This window comes from Oncorhynchus nerka, linkage group LG12 (genome assembly GCF_034236695.1).
Source record: "Oncorhynchus nerka isolate Pitt River linkage group LG12, Oner_Uvic_2.0, whole genome shotgun sequence".
Taxonomy (NCBI): Eukaryota; Metazoa; Chordata; class Actinopteri; order Salmoniformes; family Salmonidae; genus Oncorhynchus; species Oncorhynchus nerka.
The window spans coordinates 48,529,371-48,542,596 of NC_088407.1; the positions used below are offsets into that span (position 1 = coordinate 48,529,371).

The following is a 13,226-nucleotide window of genomic DNA, read 5'->3' on the forward strand; positions in this document are numbered from 1 at the left end:
TGTGTATTCTCACATTGAAAGCACTACACACCTACTAACTTGTGAAGCGAAGACAGCTTCACTGCGCTATTACATCAATAAAATAAAAAAAATTGGGGGGGGGAAATGTTTTTGTCACAGAAGTAGTGCACTGGGCCTTTAATAGTCCTGTATTAGCGTACATATATAGCCTTCTGTAGTGCGAAATAATTGCAGTAACCATACCCCCAAACTACTTCCAGCGGCTATGAAGCAAAACAAAAAAAATTTAACTTCCAGATGTTTGTGTGTGGTCTGGGGTGTAATCTTTAGTGCACGCTGTATCATACAATTGCTCCCCGTTTGTTTTCGTTTAGTTGCTAGTAAATACCACCACCCATTCTGTTGATAATCTATAGCTCCTCAATGCTCACTGTCAACATGTGTGTTTGTCTCCTTTACAGATGTTGGAATACCTAACTATCAGTGTCTGAAGACTGCTTATTAAACACACAAGTAGCCAACTGAGCCAAGCACTGATTAGGTGTCCTCTGCACAGTGAATAAGCAAGATCAATCACCATGGAAACCGAAGCAGTAAGTTAGATAGCTAGATACACTACATGACCAAAAGTATGTGGACACATGCTCGGCAAACATGTCATTCCAAAATCACAGGCATTAATAATGGAGTTGTTCCCCCCTTTGCTGAAATAGCAGCCTTCACTCTTCTGGGAAGGCTTTCCATAGATTTTGGATCATTGCTGTGGGGACTTGCTTCCATTCAGCCACAAGAGCATTAGTGAGGTTGGGCACTGATGTTGCGCGATTAGAGGCATGGCTCGCAGTTGGCGTTCCATTTCATCCCTTAGGTGTTCGATGGGGTTAAGGTCAGGGCTCTATGCAGGCCAGCTAAGTTCTTCCACAACAGTCTCGACAAACCATTTCTGTATGGACCTCGCCTTTTGCACGGGGGCATTGCCATGCTGAAACAGGAAAGGGCCTTCCACAAACTGTTGCCACAAAGTTGGAAGTACATAATTGTCTAGAATGTCATTGTATACTATAGTGTTAGGATTTCCCTTCACTGGAACTAAAGGGCCTAGCCCGAACCACGAAAAACAGCCCCAGACCATTATTCCTCCTCCACCAAACTTTACAGTTAGCACTATGCATTGGGGCAGGTAGTGTTTTCCTGGCATCCGCCAAACCCAGATTCTTCCATCAGACTGTCAGATGGTGAAGCGTGATTCATCACTCCAGAGAAAGCTTTTCCACTGCTCCAGAGTCCAATGGCGGCGAGCTTTACACCACTCCAGCCGACACTTCACATTGCGCATGGTGATCTTAGGCTTGTGTGCGTGCGGCTGCTCGGCCATGGAAACTCATTTAATGAAGCTCCCGATAAACAGTTATTGTGCTGACGTTTCTTCCAGAGGCAGTTTGTCACTCGGTAGTGAGTGTTGAAACAGAGGAAAGACTATTTTTATGCATTTCAGCACTCGACGGTCACGTTGTGTGAGCTTGTGTGGCCTACCACTTCGTGGCTGAGCCGTTGTTGCTCTTAGATGTGAGCCGTTGTTGCTCTTCCACTTCACAATAACAACACTTACAGTTGACCTGTGCAGCTCCAGCAGAAATGTGTCACACTGACTTATTGGAAAGGTGGCATTCTATGACGGTGCCATGTTGAGTCACTGAGCTCTTCAGTAAGGCCATTCTACTGCCAATGTTTGTCTATGGAGATTGCATGGCGGTGTGCTCGATTTTATACACCTGTCAGCAACAGGTGTGGTTGAAATAGCCGAATCCACACACTTTTGTATATACACTGTAGCTATTAGCTAGCTATTTCTAAAGATTAAAAGCATGCATTCTGCAGAGTAAGGTTACTGTGATGTTTGTGGTGGCCTGGGCCCTGGGCGCCAGTTGTTTTCTACTCTCCTGCCAACTCCTGACGGAAGCACAAAGGGCAAGAAGGTAGAGACAACAATACATCATGCGAAGCAGCCACAACAATATTGGTTATGTCAGCATTCGTGATGGCAAGGGACTCTTCCAAATTTGGAAGATTCCACTGTGTTTGTGTCTGTCAATAAGCTTCCTGTTCTGTTAATGCAAGAGTGTTTTCTTATGGTCCATTGTGTTTTCTCAGAAGCGACTCACGCCCGCGAGTGGCAGCCCACGTGTCTTTCCTGCTTATGCAATGTAACTCCTCTGTGCCCTACTTCCGCCGTTACGTCAAGAAGGTGGAGACGCTGAGGAAACCCGCGGTGACGGCTATGAACAACACCAGCTCCCTGCAGGACGAGCTGAGGAGACTCCACTCTCTCCGTTGCCACAGAGTCTGGTTGGGAATTTGTAAAGGAATTGTTTTCATTAAGTTCAATTCCCCAGTGAAAGGGGCTCTTTCTCTGGCCAAGTTAGCTATATTATGCCTATTCATGGGTTGCACCACTGTCACGTAGTTGCCATTATTATGAACATTCTACAGACGCCGTGGCCATATTGTTGCCCAAACGTCCTGTGAATCACAGTATTCTGAAAGGGGGCTAATGACTGTTTAGTCTAAAATACATGGTAGTGATCTGGAAATATGATGGCATTGCTAAAATAGGCAACTATTTAGTAGGAATCAGCTTTCCATTATCATGTCGTCAAATTTGCTTCAGACAGATGACAATGCTGTCATTAGCTAGCAAAGTTTGCCCAAAATAGCTACCAATGTTAATGTTAACTAACTCAAAACCGGTGGTCTCTCCTCAATCCTAGCTAGCTAGCTAATGTTATACTGCTTCTAAAGTCAATCTGGAGACATCACATTTTATTTGTCACATGCAACAGGTTTAGACCTTACCGTCAATTGCTTACTTTACAAGCCCATAATCAACAATGCAGTTCAAGAAAGTGTTAAGAAAATGTTTACTAAATAAACTAAAGTAAAAAAGAAAAGAAAAAGTAACATGATAAAATAACAATAACAAGGATATATACAGGGGGTACCGGTACCGAGTCATTGTGTAGGGGTACAGGTTAGTTGAGGTAATTTGTACATGTACACTGCCGTTCAAAAGTTTGGGGACACGTAAGACATTTCCTTGTTTTTGAAAGAAAAGTAACTTTTTTGTCCATTTTTAAAATAACATCAAATTGATGAGAAATACATTGTAGACATTGTTAATGTTGTAAATGACTATTGTAGCTGGAAACGGCAGATTTTCTTTAATGGAATATCTACATAGGCGTACAGAGGCCCATTATCAGCAACTATCGCTCCTGTGTTCTAATGGCATGTTGTGTTAGCTAATCCAAGTTTATCATTATAAAAGGCTAATTGATCATTAGGAAACCCTTTTGCAATTATGTTAGCACAGCTGTAAACTGTTGTACTGATTAAAGAAGCAATACAACTGGCCTTCTTTAGACTAGTTGAGTATCTGGAGCATCAGCATTTGTGGGATCGATTACAGGCTCAAAATGGCCAGAAACAAAGAATTTCTTCTGAAACTCGTCAGTCTATTCTTGTTCTGAGAAATGAAGGCTGTTCCATGTGAGAAATTGCCAAGAAATTGAAGATCTCGTACAACGCTGTTTTCTACTCCCTTCAGAGAACAGCGCAAACTGGCCCTAACCACAATAGAAAGAGGAGTGGGAGGCCCCGGTGCACAACTGAGCAAGAGGACAAGTACATTAGAATGTCTAGTTTGAGAAATAGACGCCTCACAAGTCCTCCACTGGCAGCTTCATTAAATAGTGCCCGCAAAACACCAGTCTCAACATCCACAGTGAAGAGGTGACTCAGGGATGCTAGCCTTCTAGGCAGAGTTCCTCTGTCCAGTGTCTGTGTTCTTTTGTCTATCTTAATCTTTTATTTTTATTGGCCAGTCTGAAATATGTCTTTTTCTTTGCAACTCTGCCTAGAAGGCCAGCATCCCAGAGTCGCCTCTTCACTCTTGACATTGAGACTGGTGTTTGACCACCTAGCTAGGTAGCATTATCATCTACAAACCAAACACACTAACGTTATGTCAGCAATTTGCATATCTAGCTTTAGATAGCTAAAGTTAGCTAGTTTAAATGAAGGCATGGCATCTTGTGGGGTTTATGCAGTGTAGCTGCATGACGCTATTATTAGATTCCTTTGAATACAAATGCAAGGCAATTGATAATAGAGGTCGACCGATTATGATTTTTCAACGCCGATACCGATTATTGGAGGACCCCAAAAAATCCGATACCGATTAATCAGCCAATTTTTAAATTTGTAATAATGACAATTACAACAATGCTGAATGAACACTTATTTTAACTTAAGATAAAACATCAATAAAATCAATTTATGCTAAAATAAATAACGAAACATGTTCAATTTGGTTTAAATAATGCAAAAACAAAGTGTTGGAGAAGAAAGTAAAAGTGCAATATGTACCATGTAAGAAAGCTAACGTTTAAGTTCCTTACTCAGATCAATATTCCCAGGTAAGAAGTTTTAGGTTGTAGTTATTATAGGAATTATAGGACTATTTCCCTCTATACCATTTGTATTTCATTAACCTTTGACTATTGGATGTTCTTATAGGCACTTTAGTATTGCCAGAGTAACAGTATAGCTTCCGTCCCTCTCCTCGCTGCTCCCTGGGCTCGAACCAGGAACACAATGAGAACAGCCACCCTCGAAGCAGCGTTACCCATGCAGAGCAAGGGGAACAACCACTCCAAGTCTCAGAGCGAGTGACGTTTGAAACGCTATTAGCGCGCACCCCGCTAACTAGCTAGCCATTTCACATCGGTTACACCAGCCTCATCTCGGGAGTTGATAGACTTGAAGTCATAAACAGCGCAATGCTTGACGCACAACGAAGAGCTGCTGGCAAAATGCACGAAAGTGCTGTTTGAATTAATGCTTACGAGCCTGCTGCTGCCTACCACAGCTCAGTCAGATACTTGTATGCTTGTATGCTCAGTCAGATTATATGCAACGCAAGACGCGCTAAATAAACTAGTAATATCATCAACCATGTGTAGTTAACTAGTGATTATGATTGATTGATTGTTTTTTATAAGATAAGTTTAATGCTAGCTAGCAATTTACCTTGGCTTACTGCATTCGCGTAACAGGCAGTCTCCTTGTGGAGTGCAACGAGAGGCAGGTGGTTATAGTTGGACTAGTTAACTGTAAGGTTGCAAGATTGGATACCCCGAGCTGACAAGGCAAAAATCTGTCATTCTGCCCCTGAACGAGGCAGTTAACCCACCGTTCCTAGGCCGTCATTGAAAATAAGAATGTGTTCTTAACTGACTTGCCTAGTTAAATAAAGATTCAATAAAAGTGTAAAAAAACTTTTTTTTTTTTTAATTGGCCAAATCGGTGTCCAAAAATACCAATTTCCGATTGTTATGAAAACTTGAAATCGGCCTTAATTAATCGGCCGACCTCTAATTGATAAGCATCAAAAACTTTGGATTGAGCCTCCAGAGTGGTGCAGCAGTCTAAGACACTGCATCGCAGGGCAAACTGAGTTGCTACAGATGCTGGTTCGAGACCCGTGCTGGCGGCACCCAGGAGACCCATGAGGTGACGCACAATTGGCCCAGCGTTGTCTGAGTTAGGGGAGTGTTTGGCTGGCCGGGATGTCCTTGTCTCATCGCTCTGTAGTGACTCCTGTGGTGGTCCAGGCGCATAGGTGTTCCTTTTCCTTTTGGCCCCCCGTAAGAGGGTTACTTCTGGGCAGATTCCTCATTGCTAGCTGGGATCAGTCCATGAGAACTTGGGCCATTTCAGTGTCACACTTCCGTTAAAAATGAATTCCAACGTTTATCCAGTTTCTGGATTGGTCACGAGGAGTATTTTTCTAGCTTCTTTTTCTCTTTTGGGGTGAAGTTGATTCAGATTCAAGAACTGAGAATGCTGCATGTTTCTTTTCTCCCTGCTACAATGACTGTTTATCTGCAAACAAGTTAGCTAGCTTGTTGGCTTCGTTGGCTCTGTTTGTTTCTAGGGGCTGTTAGCTTGCAATTGGCTTTCATTTCCGCTGCGGGGCCATGGCAGCAGGGTCATTCTCAAGTAGAAGGGATTTAACGCAAAGATACACCTTGCCCAGAAGGAGAGCCCAAGGCAGATCAGGGCTCAATCCCTTGTTTTTTCGTTCAAAGTGAAAACCCTACACAAGAAGTGGGGCGGCATAGGTCCAAGACCTGCAGATTCCTGCTTTAAGGTGTCATCACCTTCAATATGGCTTTAGTGCAATGCTGATGTGTTATAAAAGCCTCCTGTAATAATCAACCACACTCCACACTGCCCTTTCTCACCTGGACAAAAGGAACACCTATGTGAGAATGCTGTTCATTGACTACATCTCAGCGTTCAACACTATAGTGCTCACAAAGCTCATCACTAAGCTAAGTACCCTGGGACTAAACACCTCCCTCTGCAACTGGATCCTGGACTACTTGACGGGCCACCCCCAGGTGGTAAGGGTAGGCAACAACACATCTGCCATGCTGATCCTCAACACTGGGGCCCCTCAGTGGTGCGTGCTTAGTCCCCTCCTGTACTCCCTGTTCACCCATGACTGCGTGGCCAAGCACAACTCCAACACCATCATTAAGTCTGCTGATGACACAACAGTGGTAGGCCTGATCACCGACAATGATGAGACAGCCTTTAGGGAGGATGTCAGAGACCTGGCAGTGTGGGGCCAGGACAACAACCTCTCCCTCAACATGAGCAAGACAAAGGAGCTAATCGTGGACTACAGGAAAAGTAGGGACGTACACGCCCCCATTCATATCGACGGAGCTGTAGTGGAGCGGATCGAGAGTTTCAAGTTCCTTGGTGTCCACATCAACAACAAACTATCATGGTCCAAACATACCAAGACAGCTGTGAAGAAGGCACAACAACACCTTTTCCCCCTCAGGAGACTGAAAAGATTTCGCATGGGTACCCAGATCCTCAAAGTTCTACAGCTGCACCATCGAGAGCATCCTGACCGCCTGGTATAGCAACTGCTCGGCATCCGACTGTAAGGCGCTACAGAAAATTGTGCGTACAGCCCAGTACATCACTGGGACCAAGCTTCCCGCCATCCAGGACCTATATACTAGGCAGTGTCAGAGGAAGGCCCCAAAAAATTGGCAAAGACTCCAGTCACCCAAGTCATAGACTGTTCTCTCTGCTACCACAGGGCATGCGGTCCCGGAGTACCAAGTCTAGGTCCAAAAGGCTACCTAACAGCTTCTACCCCCAAGCCATAAGACTGAAAAATGAGTCAAATGGCCACCCATACTATTTACATTGACCCCCCTTTGTTTTTACGCTTGCTGTTTATTATATATGCATAGTCACTTTTCCCCTAACTACATGTACAAATGACCTCGACTAACCTGTACCGCCACACATTGACTAAGTACCGTTACCCCCTGTATATAGCATCGTTATTGTTCTTTTATTGTTCTTTTTTATTTATTTTGTAATTGTTTTCTTAACTCTATTTCTTGAACTGCATTGTTGGTTAAGGGCTTGTAAGTAAGCATTTCACGGTAAGGTCATCATATATTGTATTTGGCGCATGTGATCAATAAAATGTTGTTTTATTTGTTACTGTGTGTATATTTTTTTGTAGGCTTATCTATTGGTCATTAAGATTGTATGTCTTTCTGCATGGATATGCACAGGAACTCTGTGGCATAAAGTCATGTCATTGTTGCAGAGATGATGATGACCTGTTTCACATGCTCTAGCCAATGAGCTTTTCCTAGACAAGCATAGGGCTTGTCTTCTTAAAGTGATGGGCTTTGGAATTGAAACTGAAAAACACTGACCCACCCATGCCTCAGAAACTCATCAAGGACATTGTATTAAAAATAGACTGACTATGTGACCAATGTTACCAAAAACAAAATTTGCCACTGAACAAATTTCAGGTCTGCTGAGCGCAAACTTGAATGTTGTGAAAATTCTGTGCAACTTCCAGTGTGTTTACTCTGAACACTGAGGCTGTACCCACTTTAAGTTACAGTTTTATGTGGCTTAGAAGGCTCGTGTGTGTATTTGATCATAATTTTGGCTCCCGAGTGGCGCAGCAGTTTGAGGCACTTCATCTCAGTGCAAGAGGTGTTACTACATTCACTGGTTCGAATCCAGGCTGTGTCACATCCGGCCGTGATTGGGAGTCCCATAGGGCGGCGCACAATTGGCCCAGTGTCGTCCGGGGTAGGCCATCATTGTAAATAAAAATGTGTTCTTAACTGACTTGCCTAGTTAAATAAAGGTTAAATTTAAAAAAAATCTTAATAATGTAGGCCTACCAGTGTGGCCTAACATCAAAAAAAGAAAATGTATCCCATAACATTTTAACATGTTCTATCATTCAGTCTACAGTAGCAGCCAATGTGTGGTGTTCAATGTAGGCCTACATTCCATGACACAAAATAAATACAAATGCAGGGTTTGAAAAGAACCTGTTTATCCACTTGTCCTTCAGACAAGGAGGTGACTGCAAATGTTTTCGTTTGATGCAAGAAACTACTTTACAAAATAAAATGCGTTATTATTTCCAAACCATTATTACAGAGAATCAGACAAATGAGCCTACACCTCTACCTATTGGCTACTTAGCTTATTCAAGCCTGCATCAAAATACAACACTGCCTATTTTAAGCCAAAAAAAGCTCTTTACCTGATTCACTTTTCAAAGATGTGTAGAAAAGTACACGTTTTATGCTCTTGTAGGAAGCAATCAGACTACAAATGAACTATAACTGGGCTAATAACTCGCAGGGAAAACTCTAGAAAGTGAAGTTCAATCTCATGCTTCTCTCAGTGGGCTGATATTTCTTCTGCTTGGCAGTCCTGGGGGAGCTGCGCGGCAGTCTCGGGGCTACTGCGTGCCCGCGAGCAGCTTAGAGGGAACATTGCATGTGACAACAGTGCAGGAGACGAGTTGATTGCCAATCTGTGTCCCTTTTTTAAGGCTCCGTCTGTCACAATTCGGACGTTTATTAATGGGAAAATTATGTTCTCTAAATTAACTCTGACAAGTTCAATAACTTGCCTGTCACTGCTCTGCTCTGTTTTCACCAGTCAAGCTCAAACCCCTTGACACCTGACCCCCTCTCCCCCGACGACACCAGCATGAGCTTTTCAATGGCGGCCTTCAAGATGGCGCCCTACCAGCCCGCCGCCTCTGCCTCCTTCGTCATCAGCGACGTGGTGAGGAGGATGAGGAGGACGTGGTGTCCATTGTATCGGAGCTGATGCCAGACCCCCTGCCACTTGCGAACATGTCGGCCTTCATGGCGACCTTTGGCCTGGACCGTCCCAGCATGGACTTCCGGGAGGCGGAGGAGGACATGGTGTTGCTTTCCAAGTCCACCAACTTTGCCGACGTCAGGGACATCCTGAAGGACATGAACCGCATGAAGATGAGCAGGGACAGGTAGGTTTAAAGGGCGAGTCAGGACACTGAGGAAAATGCCTCCCTCTCCATTAGTACACACACACACACTGTCTAAATATCATGTTAGCAGAAGGTGTGTGATAATGCATTGGCAGCTGACTGTCATCCTGTTTTCCATAGGTAAAAAATCTACGAGAGGAAACAATTATTAGGTAATACGTTTCAGATTATGTCTTTGTACCAGACCATGCTTTTAACGTGTGTGTCCATGCAGGTATAACAGAGGCTGCACCTCCCTAATGGGGGGAGTTAGACACTGCCTCGCTGATCTCAGAGGCCCTGAGGAAGAATATCCTGAAGGATAAAGACGTTGTGGGGATGAAGAAACTCAAGTAGAGGCTCCGTAGTCCTCAACCTCTACCCAACTCCACCTACCCACGTAAGTCAGGCCACATAGAAAGTAGTCCATGTCGACAGACATTCATACACAATACGGCTCGCAAGATTAGACGGAAACATAAATAAACATTTATCTATTAAGCTTTACTTTTAAAATGTCAATTGCCAGTGGACACTCCTATGTGTGTTGCATGCCAGGATTTTACTCTTGGTCTACAGAGGATTGTGTTTCATTGTTTCCGTGTCTCTCCGTTCTGTTGCCAGGCCTGTGCCTAAGGACCCAGTCCCCATGGAGACCCGGATGCACCTCATCAACCATGGCAATGGCTAAACAACATGTCTGGAAAAACAAGCAACCACCTCCCAGCAGGTCAATTCGGTCTGAACCAAACCAAATTGAAACCATACCCCAATGGCTAGGCACGACATCTCCTGTTATTCAATCAACACTCCCCGCTCACTATCTGGGCCCACACACCTCCCCAAAAGGAGGATTCCTTATCCCATTGGTTCAAAAGCAATGTCATAGCAACTTCATTTTGTGGGTGCTGTACAACTTCCACTTCAGATTTCACCTACTTTGATGTCTCTTGCTCACCATCAGACTGTCTCCAGTGCTGCCTGGTAACTTTTTTCTCTTCTGTATAGTGCCTGTCCTGGTACCATGAGAGAAACCATTCCCCCTTTTTGTCCCCGACAAGCTTCAACAGAAGAGTTGTGGATGAACGCATTTGTTGGAGTGGAATAGTTATTTTATCTTTTCATTTCTGTATAGTCCTTGAAGTTGTATGTACAAATAAGACTGCAGAAAGTAACAGAGTACTGCAATACCTACACAATTCTTTGTTCATTTACAGCAAAACATCTGTTCAAGTTTGTTAGTCATGGTCAATGTGTACAGCATAAGTTTACAAATAAACAATCTTCTTCACATAGCTCTTAACCTACTCATAACCCCATTGTACCAGTACGAGAAAATGTTATCGCTGTCCTTAGGGTAATAACTCTCAGAATGTAGCTTGATTGATGGACGCTGTGCAACATGATACAGAGAAATAAATCCCAATTTGAAATCGGTCGACGGCCATGACTAAATAATAATGATGTGTGTGGTCTTTGAACTTGTCTGATACAAGGACAGCTTGGAAGACTTGTTAATCTATTGTAAAATTTGAATTTAAGTGTTATCCTTCCTTGTGTGCTGTTGTGCTATATCTGCCTGTTAAGACAACCAGCGATAAACTCCCGTTTTATTTTTATTACAGAATCTGTGGCTCTTAGGTGTAGGAGACAATGTGCATGTGTGCTGTCACAATATACTAAAGATATGAGTATGAGTGTCACTTGTGTGGCTTTTGAAAATAAATTATCCCGTGCACGCCTTACTACAAAACCTATTGCCTCTATCAATATGACAGTTTTTCCTTTTATTCATTGGTTAGTGTGCTTTTTTAAAATCAGCCCATCCCCATTAGTCTTTCCACTATTTGTGAAAGGGAAAGGGAAGTCCCACAAAGGTACACCTTTCAAAAGTATGTGGAGACCTGCTCATCGAACATCTCATTCCAAAATCATGGGCATTATAATATGGAGTTTGACCCCACTTTACTGCTATAACAGCCTCCACTCTTCTGGGAAGGCTTTCCACTAGATGTTGGAATATTGCTGAGGGGACTTGCTTCCATTCAGCCACGAGCATTAGTGGGGTCGGGCACTGATGTGGCCTGGCTCGCAGTCGGCATTCCAATTCATTCCAAAGGTGTTCGATGGGGTTGAGGTCAGGGCTCTGTGCAGGCCAGTCAAGTTCTTCCACACCTATCTCAACAAACCATTTCTGTATGGACCTCGCTTTGTGCATAGGGGCAATGTCATGCTAAGGGTACTAGTACGAACCATGAAAATCATATTATTATCCACCAAACTTTACAGTTGGCACTATGCATTCAGGCAGCTAGTTTTCTCCTGGCATCTGCCAAACCCAGATTCCTTCATCGGACTGCCAGATGGTGAAACGTGATTCATCACTCTGGAGAACGCATTTCCACTGCTCCAGAGTCCACCACTCTAGCTGACGCTTGGCATTGCGCATGGTAATCTTAGGCTTGTGCTTGGCTGCTTGGCCTTGGAAACCCATTTTAATGAAGCTCAATGTTATTGTGCTGATGTTGCTTCCAGAGGAAGTTTGGAACTTGGTAGTGAGTGTTGCAACTGAGGACAGGTGATTTGTAGACGCTATGCGCTTCAGTACTCAGCGGTCACGTTCTGTGAACTTGTGTGGCCTACCACTTTGAGGTAGAGTCATTGTTGCTCCTAGACCTTTCCACTTCACAATAACAGAACTTACAGTTGACTGGGGCAGCTCTAGCAGGGCCAGAATTTTATGAACTGATTTTCTCAAAATATGGCATCCTATGACGGTGGCACGTTGAAAGTCACTGGGCTCTTCAGTAAGGCCAATGTTTGTCTATGGAGATTGCATGGCTGTTTGCTCGATTTTATACACCTGTCAGCAACGGGTGTGGCTGAAATAGCCAAATCCACTCATTTGAAGGGGTGTCCATATACTTTTGTATATATTGTATATATATCAGGTGGATAAGGATTTGCCCAAATTTTCAGTGTCTGGCTCATTTTTTGAGTGCAAAATCGAGACAACAAAGCTAAGCTTTGAGCAGAGCATTTCACAAAGAAGTACGTTTAAGAATTCGTTTTTTTTAAGGTTTGGCATTGCTCATTTCTCGTCAAGAGTTTATGGGAACGGAATCAGTGCAGTTATCATTATTCTTGGTGCACCACATTCTCATTGATAAAAAGGGATCTTTATTGACATTTCAGTCACCAGCTTTGTGTTTGTATTCTACTTTGTCACCATTTTTGTTTCGGCTAACTAGTAACCATGCCATCTAATGGTCTCTGATTAAATACCTGCCATGTGTCTGTATGCTGCCAAATGGAAGAAAGAGCTGTGTTTGTTTGTTTTGTGTTTAAACTTAAATAAAGATGGGCTGACATGTTAAACTCCAGACTCATTCTTTATAATTCCTGCTTGATAACAGATAACATTCTTTTAAAAGTCTTACTGATTTTCACAATGCTGTAATTTAAATCCGTACAAGTTGTCATTGCTGTAAATAGTGTCAACAGTTGATGGTATGATTGGCTATATTTTGATTGTAAACACAGAACAGGCCAGAATTACCACCATTAGGTAGTTGTGCATTCCCAAAAAGTGACACTAGATCACCACTGGGTTGCAGTGTAGATTCACTATTGACTGAATTGTTATACTTTATCAAGAATTAAATCATTAAATTGATTTACATTTTTTGCATATGTAACCAAGTGGTAGAGCACATTCTTTGTATTATAATGTGCAACCCCTTTCTCGTCTCTTGGGTGTGTAGGCATTTTATATTGTTATACACAATGCTTCATTTCAGAATAGTGACAGTAGTACCATTCTATAAAA

At 43.1% G+C, this 13,226-nt stretch overlaps 1 pseudogene; it reads left to right on the forward strand.

Moving 5' to 3' along the window:
• The first annotated feature begins 8,985 nt into the window (after positions 1–8,985).
• On the forward strand, positions 8,986–10,834 carry LOC115138783 (mitochondrial fission regulator 1-like; annotated as a pseudogene).
• Positions 10,835–13,226: the final 2,392 nt, after the last annotated feature.